Source organism: Dendrobates tinctorius, unplaced genomic scaffold (genome assembly GCF_039654945.1).
Source record: "Dendrobates tinctorius isolate UK_male_01 unplaced genomic scaffold, ASM3965494v1 ptg000107l, whole genome shotgun sequence".
Classification (NCBI taxonomy): domain Eukaryota; kingdom Metazoa; phylum Chordata; class Amphibia; order Anura; family Dendrobatidae; genus Dendrobates; species Dendrobates tinctorius.
The window spans coordinates 7,346,206-7,364,163 of NW_027361775.1; the positions used below are offsets into that span (position 1 = coordinate 7,346,206).

General features: G+C 43.9%; 1 protein-coding gene across 3 annotated transcripts in view; it reads right to left on the minus strand.

Moving 5' to 3' along the window:
* Window positions 1-17,958, minus strand: part of LOC141100585 (elongin-A-like) — a 90,117-nt gene that overhangs the window by 56,596 nt on the left and 15,563 nt on the right. The window contains exon 2 of one of the 3 annotated variants that reach the window (XM_073589147.1): window positions 9,268-9,335. The exons of the other annotated variants lie outside the window; for them this stretch is intronic. The gene's annotated coding sequence lies outside the window, so the exon portion shown is untranslated. The remainder of the gene's footprint in view (window positions 1-9,267; window positions 9,336-17,958) is intronic. 3 annotated transcript variants of the gene reach the window in all.

Genomic DNA, 17,958 nt, shown 5'->3' on the forward strand with positions numbered 1-17,958 from the left:
AATAGACGGAGATTTACAATTTTCCATACAGACACCGTATAGAGCTGTCCGATTCTCAAACAGTATTGTATATCTGCCGTTCGCATTACAGTCACATCTATACAGAGTCAGCGTGTATGTGTGACACTCCGAAATACATATATGGAGATTGTTAGTTACACAAAAAACTAATACAGCTGTACACTTCTGATACAGTTCCAAATATCTGCTTGTTGGATTACCGTCAAATACATTCTGTGAGAGCGTCTGTGACTAACAAAATATATACGTAGATTTAATTTTTTTAATACACCTTACACAGCTAGATGCTCCTCATACAGTACCATCTATCTGCTGATATTTTTGGTACATTTTCCCAAACATGAGGAAGTATGGTGGAAGAGGCCGCGGACGTGGGCAGGGGGGCGCAGCTGGTGCTGATGGTGCTGCATCGGCTGGTTCTGAAAAAAGAACAATAGCAGCTAAGGCAGGAGGTGTTGAGCCTGCATCATCCTCTGGCCCAAGAAGGCCTGTAAGGTTCCCTTTTCTGGGAGTAGGAAAACCGCTTTTAAAGCCGGAGCATCAGGAACAGGTTTTGGCGTACATTGGCGAGACAGCCACCAGCTCTATTGCCTCCTCTTCTGAACGTTCGAAACCTGCAAGCACGGAGTAGTCAGTGCAGGGTTCTGGTCAGGAAAAAACACCTTTCCTTGTGTCCTTCACCCCCACCAAAAGTTAGGGATGCGGCAGCCCACACTTCAGATTACTCTATGGAGCTCTTTTCACATACCATGCCTGGGTTATCCAGTCAAATCCTGAATTCCCCAGTCCAAGATGAATCTGACATGGAGTGCACTGATGCACAGCCACTGCTAGATGATTCTGCTGGTACATTGACCCAGAGCAATACATTGCCCTCGCAGTCTACTGAGCCAGAATCAGACCCTGATGAACTCAGGTGTCCCTTCCCGCCTACTATACCACCTTTCACGGTGACAGAGGAAGGTAAAGAGGAAGGTGCAGATGACTTTGAAGAGGAGGTGATGGATGATCCAGTTCTTGACCTGGATTGGCATCCATTGGGGGAGGAGGGTGGCGCTGGCAATAGTTCAGATAAGGAGAAGGATCCGCAGCAGGCATCGACATCGCAGCAGCGGTTATCTGGCAGGCCCGTAGCTGTCCAAAAACGTGGACCAAAAACTAAGAGAGTTGCAGGACAGCTTGGCCAGACGGTCAATTTAGCACAGCGTGAAAGGCCAGAAAATGTATACCATAGTAGGAAGAGTGCAGTGTGGCACGTCTTTGTCCAAAATCCTACTGATGAGGCAAAGGTTACCTGTAAGAAGTGCGGAAGGACCTTTAGCCGAGGTAAACAACTCCGAAATTTGAATACCAGTTGCATGCTTAGACATGTAATCATGCACTTGCAAGCGTGGACGGACTACAAAACCTCAGGTAGCACATGTGCACCTGCTCTGACTGAAGGTAGCCAGGAACGCTCCATCGTTTCCCCCACTGTAAGACCACCGCCACCGTTAAGCACACCACCAGCACTAAATGTGGAGGTGTCGTCGCAAGGCCAAAGCACTCAGGGAATTACAATGGTTTTGCAACACTGAATCTAGGCCATCACCACCAATACCATCACCATCCCCCTCTCACTCCATCCGGTCCACCGCTAGCTCCCCCATATGCAGCTCTCCAGTCCAGCTCACCCTACCAGACACTGAGTAGGACAAGAAAGTACTCATCCTCTCATCCGAGTACACGGTGTTTGAACGCCTACATTGTCAAACTAATCTCATTAGAGATGATGCCCTACTGTTTGGTTGAAATCGAAGCTTTCTGCGAGCTCATGGCCTACGCAGTCCCACGCTATGACCTACCCAGTCGGCACTTTTCTCGAAAAGCCATCCCAGCCCTACACCGGCTTGTGAAAGACCGCATTGTCTATGCACTAAAACAGTCAGTGAGTGGAAAGGTGCACCTCACAACAGATGCATGGTCCAGTAGGCATGGCCAGTCACACGAGCACTCCATCCGCATCTGGAAGTGTTGCACACGAGGTGTCCTACTATCGAACAGCTAGTGTTAAGCGTCAGCAGGCTGTGTTAAAGATGATGTCTTTGGGCGACAACAGATGCACCGCGGAGGTACTGACTACTTGCAGCAACAAACTGAGTCATGGCTGGGCAGTCTACATCTTGAGACAGGCAAGGTAGTCAGTGATAACGGCCGTAATATTGTGGCAGCCATAGCCCGTGCAAAACTCACACACATACCTTGCCTAGCTCAAACTTTGAACCTGGTGGTGCAGTGCTTCCTTAATAATTATCCAGAGTTAACATCCCTGCTTCATAAGGTGCGAAGATTGTGCTCGCACATCCGTCGCTCAAACATCCACTCCACTCGTATGCAGAAGCTGCAGCGATTGCTCCACCTCCCCAAGCACCGCCTACTGATAGACATTGCAGCAAAGTGGAACTCCACCCTGCACATGGTTGAGAGGCTGTGCGAACAGATACAGGCTGTAATGCATTTGTTGGAGGATACACGGGCAGGCAGTTTGAGGGAAGACATGGAATTGTCGGGTGTGCCGTCATCAAAGCATAAAGACCTCTGTAAAGTCTTTCAGTGTTTTGAGGAATGCACACAGCCGGTAAACGCAGATGACGCCATCATAAGCATGAGCATCCCACTTATGCGTCTGCTCATGCAAAGTTTGACGCACATTAAGGATCAGGTGTCTGCAGCGGAGGAGGACGGAAGCCTTGCTGACAGTCAGCCATTATCTGGTCAGGGAACTGTCCTGGACGAGGTGGAGGAGGAAGAGGAGGAGGGGGATGATTATTTTGGGCAGGAGGATGCTTCTCAGGGGGCAAGAGAAAATGTTGGCATTCCAAGGTCAGGTACAGTGTTTGTGCGTGACTAGGGATGTGGATTTGCTAGAAAGTGCTCCACCACCCAGCAGTGGCAGTGCATCATTGACACCTGGAACATTGGCCCACATGTGCGATTATGCCTTGCGGATCCTAAAAAGGGACCCTCGCATTGCCAAAATGATGGAGGGATGACGACTACTGGCTGGCCAGCATCCACGATCCACGCTACAAAGGCAAATTACACAACATCATGCCACAGGAGAACCTAGAGATAATATTGGCTAACAAACAAGCAACTCTGGTAAACCGTTTGTTTGAGGCTTTCCCAGCACACAGCAGCGGTGCTGGTTCTCCCACGAGCCGTAGTGGGCACAATGGAAGAGGTGTTCGTGGTGCACACAGCCAAAGTGGCGTTGGAGACAGGGGTTTCATGACCATGTTGTGGACTGATTTCTCAAGTACCGCTCACACGACTGGTAATACTGCATCAATTAAAAGTGACAGGAGACAGCAGTTGTCAAATATGGTTACAAACTACTTCTCCCATATTGATGTTCTCCCTCACAGGTCATTCCCCTTTGACTATTGTGCCTCTAAACTGGACACCTGGCCTGAATTGGCACAATATGCCTTACAGGAGCTCACTTACCCGACTGCTAGTGTGTTATCTGAAAGAATCTTCAGTGCTGTTGGATCAATCCTGACAGAAAAAAATGACCCGTCTGTCGACCCAAAATGTTGATGATCTAACCTTCATTAAAATAAACCATGCATGGGTTTCAAAGGATTTTGTCCCACTTTCCCCTGATGACACATAGGTTACCAGAAAAGTGCCTCACTTTTGTCCTCCTCTTCCTTGCACTTGCCCAATTCTGCCCTTTGCAGCAGCAGAATGTCCAGCCAACACATCAACATATGCCATTTTTTAAATCTCCCTAACTGGGCTGCCCCCCGCCCCAAGGGCTGGGATCAACACCTGGTGCACCCGGGCAAGTGCCGTTGTTCTGAACAAGAGGATGGGCCCACTGATGGCCGACGGCACTGGCACAGGGCCCCTCATAGTACAATACAGTGTCTCTGACGGTGGGGGGGCCCACTCGCCATCAGACACACCAGCGTGCTTTGAGGGGCCCTGTGCCAGTACCGTCGATCACGAGTGTGCCCCCCTGCTTGGTCATGGCCACAGCACTTGCAAGTTGCAATACTTACCTCTCCCTGCTCCACCGCTGTGTAGTCTGGGCAGTTAAATCCTTCACAGGGACGGCCACTAGAAATTTGGTTTATTGATTGATGATGGTTAAGATGTAGCTACGGCCTGTCCTGCTGGCCTCTACCTTCAGATGATCAATGGCTACCATTTGTTATGGACATCAACTTACAAGAGGATGCAGTGGTGCTTTATGATCACCATTCACAGTTGTGATAGTCACAGACGTGTGACATTACTGCCAGCATTTTTCAATGTCTCCTCTCATGCCAATCCAATAGAATCGCCTATGGCCTGTGGCTTCTGTCTTTTGCACTCTAAAATGACCAGACACATCATGATAGGCAGTGAGGACCATGTCAACATCTCTCCCTGTGATCACAATTTGATGGAGGCGAGTAACGGTGATGTGATCCACGCTACTGCGATAAAGCAATCCTTTCTTCACAGAGAACCGTTTTCGCTGTTTCCACAGACTTAGTAATTGAGGGTCTGCATCGCCTCTGCAACATCTACCGGGAGGTTTTCCCGCAATGAGTAATTCCCAAATTTCTGCTAACACTCGACTTTCCGTCTGTACTTGTATCCATGTAGTTTCCAGTAGCGGAGAGTCTGGACGGGCTTACTGAGATTGAAATATGTACGAAGATTTAAAAGTTCCACAACACTGTATACTGGTGTACGCTTCGAATACCTTTCCCTTTTTCTACTTTTTAAATTCTGGTGTAATACATACTGAGCCTGTGAGTGTCTGTGTCTGACTCCGGAAGTATAGACGGAAATGTACAATTACCCCTAGACTGGATACACCTAGTATGTGCCGATACAGTACCTTTGTTCAAAATTTTTTATTGCGGTATCATCCATAGTGAGTGAGTGAGTGAGTGTGTGTGTGGTTTACGCCTTCTATATATACGGTGAATCGGAGATACCAGTTTTTACCCTATACTCGATACCGCTTGTATCCTGTTATACAGCACCTTTGTTCAACATTTAGTATTACGGTCAAATCCATACTGAGTGAGCGTCTGAGAGTGACTACGGGATTATGTATAAGGAGATTTCAGTTGTACCCTATAATATATATATATACTTGCTATCTTGTTATCCAGTACCTTTTTACAACATTTTTATTATGGTCAAACCCAGACTGAGATTTCAAATTTGGCCAACACTGTATACAGCTGTATGCATCTGGTACAGTAACCTTTTTAGCTATTTAGATTCTTGGTGTAATCCATAATGAGCCACTGAACGTCTGTCTGTTACTCCGGCAATATATTTGGAGCTTTAAGATTACCCCAACACTGTATACAGCTGTATGCTTGTGTTACATTACCCATTTACAGCTTTTCATATTCTTGTGTAATCCATACTGGGCCTGAGAGCGTTTGTGTCTGCCTCCTGAAGTGTATACGGAGATTCAGATACTGTACCCTTTTTCAACTTTTTATTTTATTGTATAATCCATACTGAGCCTGTGAGCGTCTCTGTATGATTCATGAAATATATATGGAGATTTACTGTTATCCCTAGACTGTATAGAGCTGTACGCTTCTGATACAGTACCATATATCTGCTGGTATTTTGGGTCCATTTTCAAAAACATGAGGAAGTATGGTGGAAGAGGACGCAGACGTGGGCGGCCACCTGGTACTGATGGTGGTGCATCTGCTGGTAGTGCCAAAAACACAATAGCAGCTAAGGCAGGAGGTGTTGAGCCTGCGTCATGGTGTAGCTCTGGAAGGCCTGTAAGGCTCCATTTTCTGGGAGTAGCTAGACTGCTTTTAAAGCCAGAGCATCAGGAACTGTTTTTGGCTTACATTGCTGAAACAGCCTCCAGCTCTATTGCCTCCTCTTCTGAAGTTTAAAAAAAATGCAAGCACTGAGTCTTAAGTGCAGGTTTCTGGTCAGGAGCAACCCCTTTCCTTGTGTCCTTCACCCACACCAAAAGTCAAAGATGCGGCAGCACACACTTCAGATTACTCTATGGAGCTCTTTTCACATACCACACCTGGGATAATTAAAAATGGGGCCCATCATATACTGGAGCATTCCAAATGGGGGACATCAGACACTGGAGCAGCATTTACGGGGCCCATTATACACTGCAGCATTAGAAATGGGGCCCATTATATATGGAGCATTATTTGGGCCCATAACACACTGGAGCATCGACCATAGGGACCATCATATACTGTAGGATTATGTGGAGCTCATCATATACTGTATAGAACATTATATGTGACCAATTATTCTGTATGGAGAAATATATGGGGCTCATTATTCTGTATGGCGCTGTGAGAATCATGTGGGAATAGTGGATGAGGGCAGGTATATCTCGCCCAGATTCCTTTCCTATGTGGCCTAGTCTGGTCAGTATCGCACCTGCTTGCTAATGAATAATGGGAGGTGGATATAAAAGGATGCCAGGTGGTTGTGTGAGTGTCTCAGCCTGGGAACACAGAGAGCCTGTCTGTGTGAGAGACACACGTGAGTGAAAGCAGTGCCCACTGCAACTGTGGTTTGGCTGGACGGGAGAAGCCCGCCAGTTGGTAGTTAGGTTGTCCATTGTTTAGTTAGTGCCGGACAGGCAAGGATTTGTTTTATGTTTTATTTCCATTTGCATTGCTTTCACCGTTAATAAACCTGACCCAGTGTCAGTTATACACGAATCCCAGCTCTGCGCCCGAGTTTCATGCTGAACGCACGTGACCTTTGACCCCAGCAAAGGCGATCCCGGAGTCTTTTATCACAGCGCACAATCTGGTGGCCATCACACTGTATGGAGTAATATACTGTCCTTTTTTTGAGCTATTGTTCAATTTAAATTAGATCAGTCATGTCATGTAAGCAGTGAAGTATTTGTCATTGTACTATACCTGTATTTTTGTGCCGTATCGGAGCATCATGAGTTGTGGTATGTGTTAAAGGGGCGCACTGACACTCTTTGGCCCAGGGCACATGAAAACCTGGAGCCAGCCCTACCCCCCCACAACTTTAGCCAAATAACCCCCATTTTTCAATGCGTAACTATTATTATGAAGTAAATTAAGGTTGACAAGCTTAAGTAATAAGAATTGATGTTTATGGCATTGAAATGGGCACTGTAGGTGTGTTTACTGTCCTCCACTCCCTGCTGACTTTGCTTCCCCATTGACTTGCATTGGGTTTCGTGTTTCAGTTGGCCTCCGACTTTTCGCTATAGTCGGCCGATTTCGTTCAACCCGACTTTTGCAAAAGTCGGGTTTCATGAAACCCAACTCGACCCTAGAAAAGGCAAAGTCGCTCATCTCTAATTGCTGTTTTTTCATACAAAGTTGCCATAATTGAAGAAGCCAGGAGAACACAATAGAGCATGCGATAACTAGCATATTAAAACATCAATTTTTATTAGAGTAAAGTACTACAATTAATACATAAGTAATGTGCTTAACCAGACAAAATAGACAGTATCAACCCAGAGCGCCCCACTCCTCCATCAAGATGGAAAATGAGCCCCAGACTGCATCCCCATGGAGGCCCGTTTGCTGCGCATAATAGTATGAAAAACACACACCCAAGTACTAAGTCCAAAATTAGACATCAAAAGACGAAAGTAAGCAAGGGCGCCAGTGTAATGTAATACCGCTGCGCGTTGCAGCGAAGTAACATGAAAAACAGACCACAGGGGAGCTTACCGGGACAAGGAGGAGCAGGAGGACCAGGCTATGCCACCCATAGTCTGGTCCTCCTGCTCCTTCTTGCCACAATACATGGCAAATAAAGGCCTCAAAGCTTGGATGATGGAAAAGTAAACATGGTCTAAAGTCTTTTATTTCACTGTTACATTTGACTGAGAAGCCTTTGACTAATGTAACTTTCTTTCTCAAGTGATAATCATGTAAGGATCCTGGTTGGTATTTTTTTGTACACATTGCACTTTAAAACAGAAAATCACCATCTGATAACAGAATGTCATGCAAAAACTAAGCCAAGGAGTAAAAATAATAAGCACATGCTACAATACACACTATTACTCATTCCCACAAACAGATAATCCATAAAACTTATAGATTTGAACAATGCACTACAAGTCCCTTGCTACTGACACCCTGACAGTATAGCAGGCAGTTTGTTACTGGGTTATACTAATGTGCAGAAACTCCTACATTTCATTGATTTTTAGTCTACGATTTCTGGTTTTCACAGATGAATGTTTGGTAAATGATTCGAAGGTGACATTAAAGAAAAGTGGTTAAAATGCTCCATCTGCTCCGATAGATAAAACTTGGACAGCCATGTACGGGAAGGGCCTCTTGTTCTCTAGGAAGCTTGGAATGGCTGAGTGGGCAGTGAGCTCAGTAGCTATGTATGGGAATGCCTGAGGCTATAGACATCTCAGCTTACTGGGAGCTATAAATGGGCAATGCAAATGCCATTAGCTACAAGGGTAAAAACAGGCTGACCTCACAAACCTGAATCTGAAGCTAGGAAACTGAAAAGTAACAGATGTCATCTTCTCTTTTACCAGCGCCCTCTTTTCTTCTGCAGGTTTGAAGTCACATAAGTTTTTTAGTCTTCGGTCACGAAGACACTTTCTGCCAAAGAATGTACAGGCGGTGATGGACACCAGCAAGTGTAGTCATTGTCATACAGGTGCTTTACTTCTCTTCCTGACATATTACTGGAGCCTGTGATAGACATAGACAGCAAAGGTCTCTGTTCTAATGGTCCCATACTTAGTTTTCTGCCTAAGGCTATGTGCACACTAAGTCTTTACTTCCTTTTCTGATAGACATAGTTAGGTTTCCGTCCTGATCCAGAGGTTGCGCTTAGCCTCAAAACGCATTGACATTTAAACCTGTACATTAAACTTTCTCAAGTTTTAATCTCCATTGAGTCTTTAACAGCAGTGCATTGAATGACACCCTCCATTCCGTTCCATATTACCAAGTCTTTTACAAGCATGTGAACCCATTGAGTTTTTCCAAGTAGAAGACTGTTCAAAAAACACTGGTTTCCCAAAATCTCTATTTTTGAGTGAGAGGGTAGTTTTCACGGGTGCTTTTTGACGCACGCGCGCATCTGAGTGTGTGTGTGTGTGTGACACAGTTTTTGCAGGGGGAGTTTTCTTTTTCTTTTTTAACTCCATTCACCAAAAAGGACCCTGTAGTGGTTTTTGAAGCAAAAACACTGGCAAAACACTTTAAAAGTTACCTGGGCGTCTTTTGAGTGGAAAATGCATGATCAGGTCACTTTTAAAAATTCCTGGGATCTTTGTAATCCTGAGACAGTTAAAAAAAAAAAAAAAAAATTAAAAGGGTATTCCTGTCCCCAAGATCCTATCCCAATATATAGCAGATGCAATAATATTAGAAAATACCTCCAAGTAGAAATGTAGTATAGTTTTTCTGATTTGCCATGTCTTTTTCCCTCATGTGTAGGGCCCTAGGTATCCATGGTTATGACCTCTAGCAACTAGCTGTCACTGTATCCATGGTCGTAACCATGGATACCTAATGCCCTGCAATGCCTGCACATAAGTAACAGAAAATCAGAAAAACTATTCTATATCTCTAATTGAAGGTATTTGCTAATTATTGCAACTACTACATATTGGGAAAGGATCTTGTAGATGGGAAAAGCCCTTGAACATTTCAACAGCAAAGTCATTTTTACATTGAGATGCACACGTTCATTCATTTGAGCATTTTTTGAGACCTTTTTCAGACTGTTTTAGGAGAGGAAACTGACGTAAAAACTATGGACCTGATCAAAGCCCTTATGCCAGAATTATTTTGTAAAAGTATTGAAGTGTAACAAAAAGTAGGCAAAACTTGGAGTGGAGTTTAAATTTTGCTACTTTTGGCATTACTCCAGTTTCTCCCAAGTCCACCAAAATGGATGGAGCTAGGAAGGGCATGGGAGGAGGGGGTGCGTGATGCCACAGCTCTTCTAAACCATGACAAGATGCGACATTGCATAACAAAAATCTCATTCCAATTGGAGATACTAATCTTTCCTATAATTATTATACCCTTAGAATTTGGTTTTATAAGTGAATGGTCAAAACATAGATTTAAATTTTCATATTACCCACAGTTGATCACACTGATAGCACCAAGAACGCCATTATGGGAAAAAGGCAAAGCTCAAGTTCTCATCTACAAATTGCTGACCATTTATTTTCGGAATGTGACATCCAGGGCAGATTTTAACCACTTGGCGACATCCACAGAACAATGGATGTGTGCCCTACGTGTGAGGGGCAAGCTCAGGATTATACAGCTTACACCTGTGGCAGAAAAATAAAGTTACGGCTCTTGGAAAGCAAGAAAGGGGAAAAAAAATAATAGGTGTTGCGTGGAAAATAATGGATGCAGAGGTATATTGTAATTGATTCATGGAAGTATAAACCAAAATTACACTTGCTTGATGGCTTGGCATTCAGAAGGCTACTTTCACACTTGCGTTGCTTGGAGCTGCGTCGGGCAGCGCACGGCCGCTAAGCTCCACCCACGGCCGCGCCTCCTCTGGTCAGCTCCGCCTATGGGCGCATGATGCTGCATGCGACCTGCGTACCCTATCTTTAGCATTGGGTACGCAGGCCGTGCGCAGATATGCGTTTGCTGGCGCATGCGTCCTTTTGACGATGCGCCGAGCTCACCAAAATGCAACACGGTGCGTTTGGCGCACCATCAAAAGGACGCATGCGCCGACAAACGCATACCTGCGCATGGCCTGCGTACCCAATGCTAAACTGACCTCGAGAAAGACACATCACTGTGTCGATATGCGTGGGTTTGGGGGTCCCATCTAACTTAACCCTTGGTCTGCTTATCCTCAGAAACCAGGTGATATCTTGCTGGAAAAAAGGGTTCATATTGTTTATATCTTTTGAATCTGGTCTGCTGTTAACCCCTTCACCCCCAAGGGTGGTTTGCACGTTCATGACCGGGCCAATTTTTACAATTCTGACCACTGTACCTTTATGAGGTCATAACTCTGGAACGCTTCCATGGATCCCGGTGATTCTGACATTGTTTTCTCGTGACATATTGTACTTCATGTTAGTGGTAAAATTTCATTCAAATAACTTGCGTTTATTTGTGAGAAAAATGGAAATTTGGCGAAAATTTTGAAAATTTCGCGATTTTCCAACTTTGAATTTTTATGCCCTTAAATCACAGAGATACGGCACACAAAAAACTTGATATCTAACATTTCCCACATGTTTACTTTACATCAGCACAATTTTGGAACCAAAATTTTTTTTTGTTAGGAAGTTATAAGGGTTAAAAGTTGACCAGCGATTTCTCATTTTTACAACACCATTTTATTTTTAGGACCACATCACATTTGAAGCCACTTTGAAGGGTCTATATGATAGAAAATACCCAAAAGTGACACCATTCTAAAAACTGCACCCCTTAAAGTGCTCAAAACCACATTCAAGAAGTTTATTAACCCTTTAGGTGCGTCACAGGAATTTTTTTGAATATTTAAAAAAAAATGAACATCTAACTTTTTTTCATAAAAAAAATACTTCAGGTTCAATTTTTTTTATTTTACCAAGGGTAACAGGAGAAATTGGACTGCAAAAGTTATTGTGCAATTTGTCCTGAGTACGCAGATACCTGATATGTGGGGGGGGAACCACTGTTTCGGTGCATGGCAGAGCTCAGAATGGAAGAAGCGCCGTTTGACTTTTTCAATGCAAAATTGGCTGGAATTCAGATTGGACGCCATGTCACGTTTGGAGAGTCCCTGATGTACCTAAACAGTGGAAACCCCCTACAAGTGACCCCATTTTGGAAACTAGACCCCCCAAGGAACTTATCTAGATGTGTGGTGAGAACTTTGAACCCCCATGGGCTTCACAGAAGTTTATAACATAAAGCCATACAATTAAAAAATCATTTTTTCCACAAAAATGATCTTTTCACCCTCAATTCTTATTTTTCCAAGGGTAACAGGACCCTAAAAGTTATTGTGCAATTTGTCCTGAGTACGCTGATACCCCACATGTGGGGGTAAACCACTATTTGGGCGCATGGCAGAGCTCGGAAGGGAAGCAGCGCCATTTGACTTTTTGGCTGGAATTGAGATCGGACACCATGTCGCGTTTGGAAAACCCCTGATGTACCAAAACAGTGGAAACCCCCCACAAATGACACCATTTTGGAAACTAGACCCCCTAAGGAACTTATCTAGATGTGTGGTGAGCACTTTGACCCCCCCAGTGCTTCACAGAAGTTTATAATGCCCGGGCGTGAAAACAAAAAATTCGTATTTTTTCCACAAACATGATCTTTTAGTCACCATTTTTTTATTTTCCCAAGGGTACCAGAAGAAATTGGACCCCAAAAGTTGTTGTCCAATTTGTCCTGAGTATGCTGATACCCCATATGTGGGAGAAAACTACTGTATGGGCACACGTCGGGGCTCGGAAGGGAAGTAGTGACGTTTTGGAATGCAGACTTTGATGGAATGGTCTGCGGGTGTCATGTTGCCTTTGGAGAGCCCCTAATGTACCTAAACAGTGGAAACCCCCCACAAATGACCCCATTTTGAAAACTAGACCCACTAAGGAACTTATCTAGATGTGAGGTGAGCACTTTGAACCCCCAAGGGCTTCACAGAAGTTTATAATGCCAGGGCATGAAAATAAAAAAATCGTATTTTTTCCAGAAACATGATCAATTAGTCCCCAATTTTTTCATTTTCCCAAGGGTAACAGGAGAAATTGGACCCCCAAAAGTTGTTGTCCAATTTGGCCTGAGTACGCTGACACCCCATATGTGGGAGAAAACTACTGTATGGACACACGTCGGGGCTCGGAAGGGAAGCAGTGACGTTTTGGAATTCAGACTTTGATGGCATGGTCTGCGGGTGTCATGTGCATTTGGAGAGCCCCTGATGTACCTAAACTATTGAAACTCCCCACAAGTGACCCCATTTTGGACACTAGACCCCCCACAGAACTTATCTAGATGTGTGGTGAGCACTTTGAACCCCCAAGTGCTTCACAGAAGTTTATAACACTCGGACGTGAAAATAAAAAAATCATTTTTTTCCACAAAAAATGATATTTTTGCCCCCAATTTTTTATTTTCCTAAGGGTAACAGGAGAAATTGGACCCCAAAATTGTTTTGCAATTTGTCCTGAGTAGGCTGATACCCTACATGTGGGGGTAAAACACTGTTTGGGCGCATGGCAGAGCTTGGAAGGGAAGGAGCACCATTTGACTTTTTCAACTCAGAATTGGCTGGAATTGAGATCAGACGCCATGTTGCATTTGGAGAGCCCCTGATGTGCCCAAACAGTGGAAACCCCCAATTATAACTCCAACCCTAACCCCAATCTGAGCCCTAACCCTAGCCCTAACCCTAACCCTAACCCTAAGGCTGTGTGCACACGCTGCAGATTTTGCTGCGGACCCGCAGCAGTTTCTGCTGCGGTGTACAGTACCATGATTCCCTATGGGAATCAAAAACCGCAGTGCAGACGGTGCGGAATTTTCCGCGCGGATTATCTGCGGTTTTCAATCCGCAGAAAGAATTGACATGTCAATTCTTTCTGCGGATTCTCCTGCGGTTTGCCATCTCCTCTATTGAGGAGATGAAAAACCGCAGGACAAAACCGCAGAGCAATCCGCAGGTAAAAACGCAGGTCTTTTGACCTGCGGTTTCACCTGCGGATTTTACAAAATCCGCGCGGATGAATCCGCACCTAATCCGCAGCGTGTGCACACAGCCTTACCCTAACGGGAAAATGGAGATAAATACTTTTTTTTTAATTTTATTATTTTTCCCTAACTAAGGGGGTGATATCTGGGGGTTTGATTTACTATTTATGGCGGTTTTTATATTTGGCAGCTGTCGCACGCTAAAAGACGCTTTTTATTGTAAAAATAGTTTTTGCATCACCACATATTGAGAGCTATAATTTTTCCGTATTTTGACCCACTGAGTCATGTGAGGTCTTATTTTTTGCAGGACGAGTTGACGTTTTTATTGGTACCATTTTCGGTCACGTGACATTTTTAGATCGCTTTTTATTCCTATTTTTGGGACGCAGAATGAACAAAAACCAGCGTTTCATGAATTTCTTTTGGGGGGGAGCGTTTACACCGTTCCGCGTGCGGTAAAATTGATAAAGCGGTTTTATTCTTCGGGTCAGTACGGTTACAGCGATACCTCATTTAGGTCGTTTTTTTATGTTTTTGTCGGTTTTATGCAATGAAAACTATTTTATATAAAAAATAATTATTTTTGCATCGCTTTATTCTGCGAGCTATAACTTATTTTTTCGCTGATGATGCTGTGTGGCGGCTCGTTTTTTGCGGGACAAGATGACGTTTTCAACGGTACCATGGATATTTATATGCATTTTTTTGATCGCGTGTTATTACTCTTTTTGTTTGGCGGTATGATAATAAATCATTATTTTTTGCTTCGTTTTTTATTTTTATTTTTAAGGGGTTCGCTAAAGGGGTTAACTAATGGGACAGTTTTATAGGGCGGGTCATTACGGACGCGGCGATACCTAATATGTGTACTTTTATTGTTTTGTTTTTTTTATTATTTCCAAAAAATGGATTTATTGGGGGGAATATTTTTTTTTTTCTAATTTATTTGGCGATTTTTTTTTAATTATTTTAACACTTTTTTTTATTTTTTTTTTTACTTTATTAAATAGTCCCAGGTGGGACATCACTGTCCTGTGACAGATCGCTGATCTGTCACATCACAGATCACTGACAGATCAGCGATCTGACACAGGCACTGCAGAAGGCTTCCTCATGCCTGCGCTTTGCAGGCACTGAGGAAGCCAGCTTCCTCAGGCCCCCGTCGCCATCTTGGATTCGGGGGCCTGGAGGAAAGGAGCCCCCGGCAGCAGCGCTGCACATTGCGCTGCCGTGGGGGGCTCAGGGAAGCACGGAGGGAGCCCCCTCCCTGCCGATGCTTCCCTTTAACCCCCGGTACACCGCAATCATGTTTGATCGCAGTGTGCAAGGGGTTAACGTGTCGGGGGCGGTCCGTGACCGCCCCTGACACATTGTGCCGGGTGTCAGCTGTGATAATCAGCTGACACCCGGCCACGATCAGCGGCGCTCACCACGTGGGCGCCGCTGATCGCGCCGACGTACTATCCCATCCATGGGCATAGGGGCCCAGGTCCCATGGACGGGATAGTACGTCAGATGGCAGAAAGGGGTTAACATGCTGAGAATATGGTATATGTTTAGGACATATTATTTGTCTGTGCATCTTCTATGTAATCAGAGTATTTTTTCATAGGATTTGATAGTTAAAAACTTTGGTATAATTGTAAACAATATTATGATATCATGGAGATGAATAAGATTGTGCTTGAAATTGCTTTGTTAGACCCTAGACTATGAAAATCAGCAGATATCTGTTATTTGACTGAATGGTTAGTTTTGGGACCCATAGTATTTTACTATTCATTAATATGACCCATTGTTTATGTTTTGCTATGTGTGTCTGTTTGTTCAGACATTTTAATTGTTTTTAAACTAAGTGTCTGCTTGTTGTGTTCACGAATATAAAATTGATATATTTTTTTACTACATTATTGTGTGGTGATCCCCATTTGTGTGCATATACTTTTTTCTTCATGTGTTTTTGAGCTGACCAGAGGAGGCGCAGCCGTGGGCGGAGCTTAGCAGCAGCCGTGCACTGCCCGACGCAGCTACAAGCAATGCAAGTGTGAAAGTAGACTAATGCATATATAACTGATTTATGTTGCGATTGCAGCATGTAAAATTACCCTTAGCCAGGTATGTACTATGCTAGGCCAAGTTTCCATCCCAGCAGCAAGTTTTACAAATAGATGAAGCACATAATATGAGCAACTAAAACCATCTCTCGTTATGAGCACAACATTTATCTGGCCTTGAGAGCCTAAAGCCTCATTCAGAAGCCTGGATTTTGATTAGTTTGCCTTTGCAATGATTGACATTAGGCCTCACTCAGACCTGTGTTTTTCATATACATGTTCTATCCATGTTTTTTGCCAACAGAACAAATACTCATTTTAGGCTAAGGAACTATTCACATTTTCACTTTATTTTTTTTACAAAAAAATAAATAAAAATTATTAAATGGATTCCATCTATGTGCAGTCTGTTTTTATTATTGCAATGTGTAGTTTTCCATTATTTAAGCTTATGAGAATACTACTGGTGAAACAAAGATGGTAAAAACGGATACACTGACAAGTGCGGTAGCTTAAAGCAAAGGTTCCCAACAATGCCCCCAACTAATACAGATCTTAAACTATACTGGTCTGTTTATGAGCCAAAAAGAACATTTTGGACTCCCCTAGGCTTTAGGAGCAAATTGTGGATTTGACCGATTTTTACAACAGCTGTTTAAACACTGCTTAAGGCTGGGGTCACACTGTGCTATGGCAGTCCGTTAGACTTACTGCATTACACCGCGGCATAACACAGTCCATTAATGCTGCCATTAACCCCCATTATCGGGCGCATCGTCAATGCATGCCATAATCTGCATGCGCTAGCGATGTGCAGTCATTCAGTGAGTGAGCCTCGGATGCGGGCTGCAGCATCTGAGGCTCGGTCACCGCTAGAGCAGAAGCATATGAAGCTAGCGGTACAGCATAACGCTATCTCGTTATGCTATAGCGTTAACGCAGCCTCAGTTGGAAATTTAATTAAAAATATCTTAACAGGCACAGTGGAGGTCAAGATAAGGTCTTGAAGACCAAGCAAATATTCAGTGAGAGCTGCTGGTAGGATTGCTAGAGAGGCAAATTAAACCCCAGTTTGACTGCAAAAGACCTTCAGAAAGATTTCGCAGACTCTTGAGTTGTAGTACATCATTCTACTTTTAAGAGACACCTGCAGAAATATGGTCTCTATGAAAGATTTATCAGAAAAAAACCTCTCATGCATCCTTACAATAAAATTCAGCATGCGAAGTACGCAAAACAACATCTAAACAAGCCTGATGCATTTTGGGAACAATACCGATGAGGTTAAAACAGAACTCCTTGGCCACAATCATCAAAGGTATGTGTGGAGAAAAATGGGCACAGAATTTCAGGCAAATAATATCTCGCCAACCATTAAGCATGGGGGTGAATCAGTCATGTTTTGGTTTTGTGTTGCAGCCAATGGCATGGGGATGATTTCACGGGTAGAGAGAAGAATTAATTCAATGAAATTTATTATTTTTTTCTATAGCACCATTAATTCCATGGTGCTGAACATGAGAAGGGGTTACATACAAATTACAGATATCACTTACAGTAAGCAAACTAGCAATCACAGACTGCTACAGAGAGGAGATAACCCTGCCCTTGCGGGCTTACATTCTACAGTATGGTGGGGAAGCAGACAGTAGGTTGGGGGGTTGCAGGCTGTTAACTTTTCAGAAGAGGCGAGTTTTCAGGTAACATCTGATGGATCCGAATGTGGTTGATAGTCAGACGTGCTAGGGCAAAGAATTCCAGAGGATGAGGGATATTTGGGAGAAGTCTTGGAGGTGGATGGGTGAGGAGCGAATAAGTATGGAGGAGAGAAGGAGGTCTTGGGAGAACCTGAGATTACGTCAGGGAAGGTATCAGGAGATTAGTTCAGAGAAATTTCAACAAATTCTTCATGCAAACATAGAAATACATGCAGCCACACACTTCGATCCGAGTGCCGAAGTTTCTTGCATGCGTGATCCCGCCCTTACATAACTGCTTGGTGTAGTTTTCATAGAACACCTCTTTTATCAGATGGATATGTAGCAGAGACAAGACTTCTGCTCTGTGTATAATCCCACCAACATAACTGACTGGCATCTCCTTGTATACACTGTGCATCAGAGCAAGGAACTCAGTGTTGGGTGTGCAGGTAAAGCCTGAGT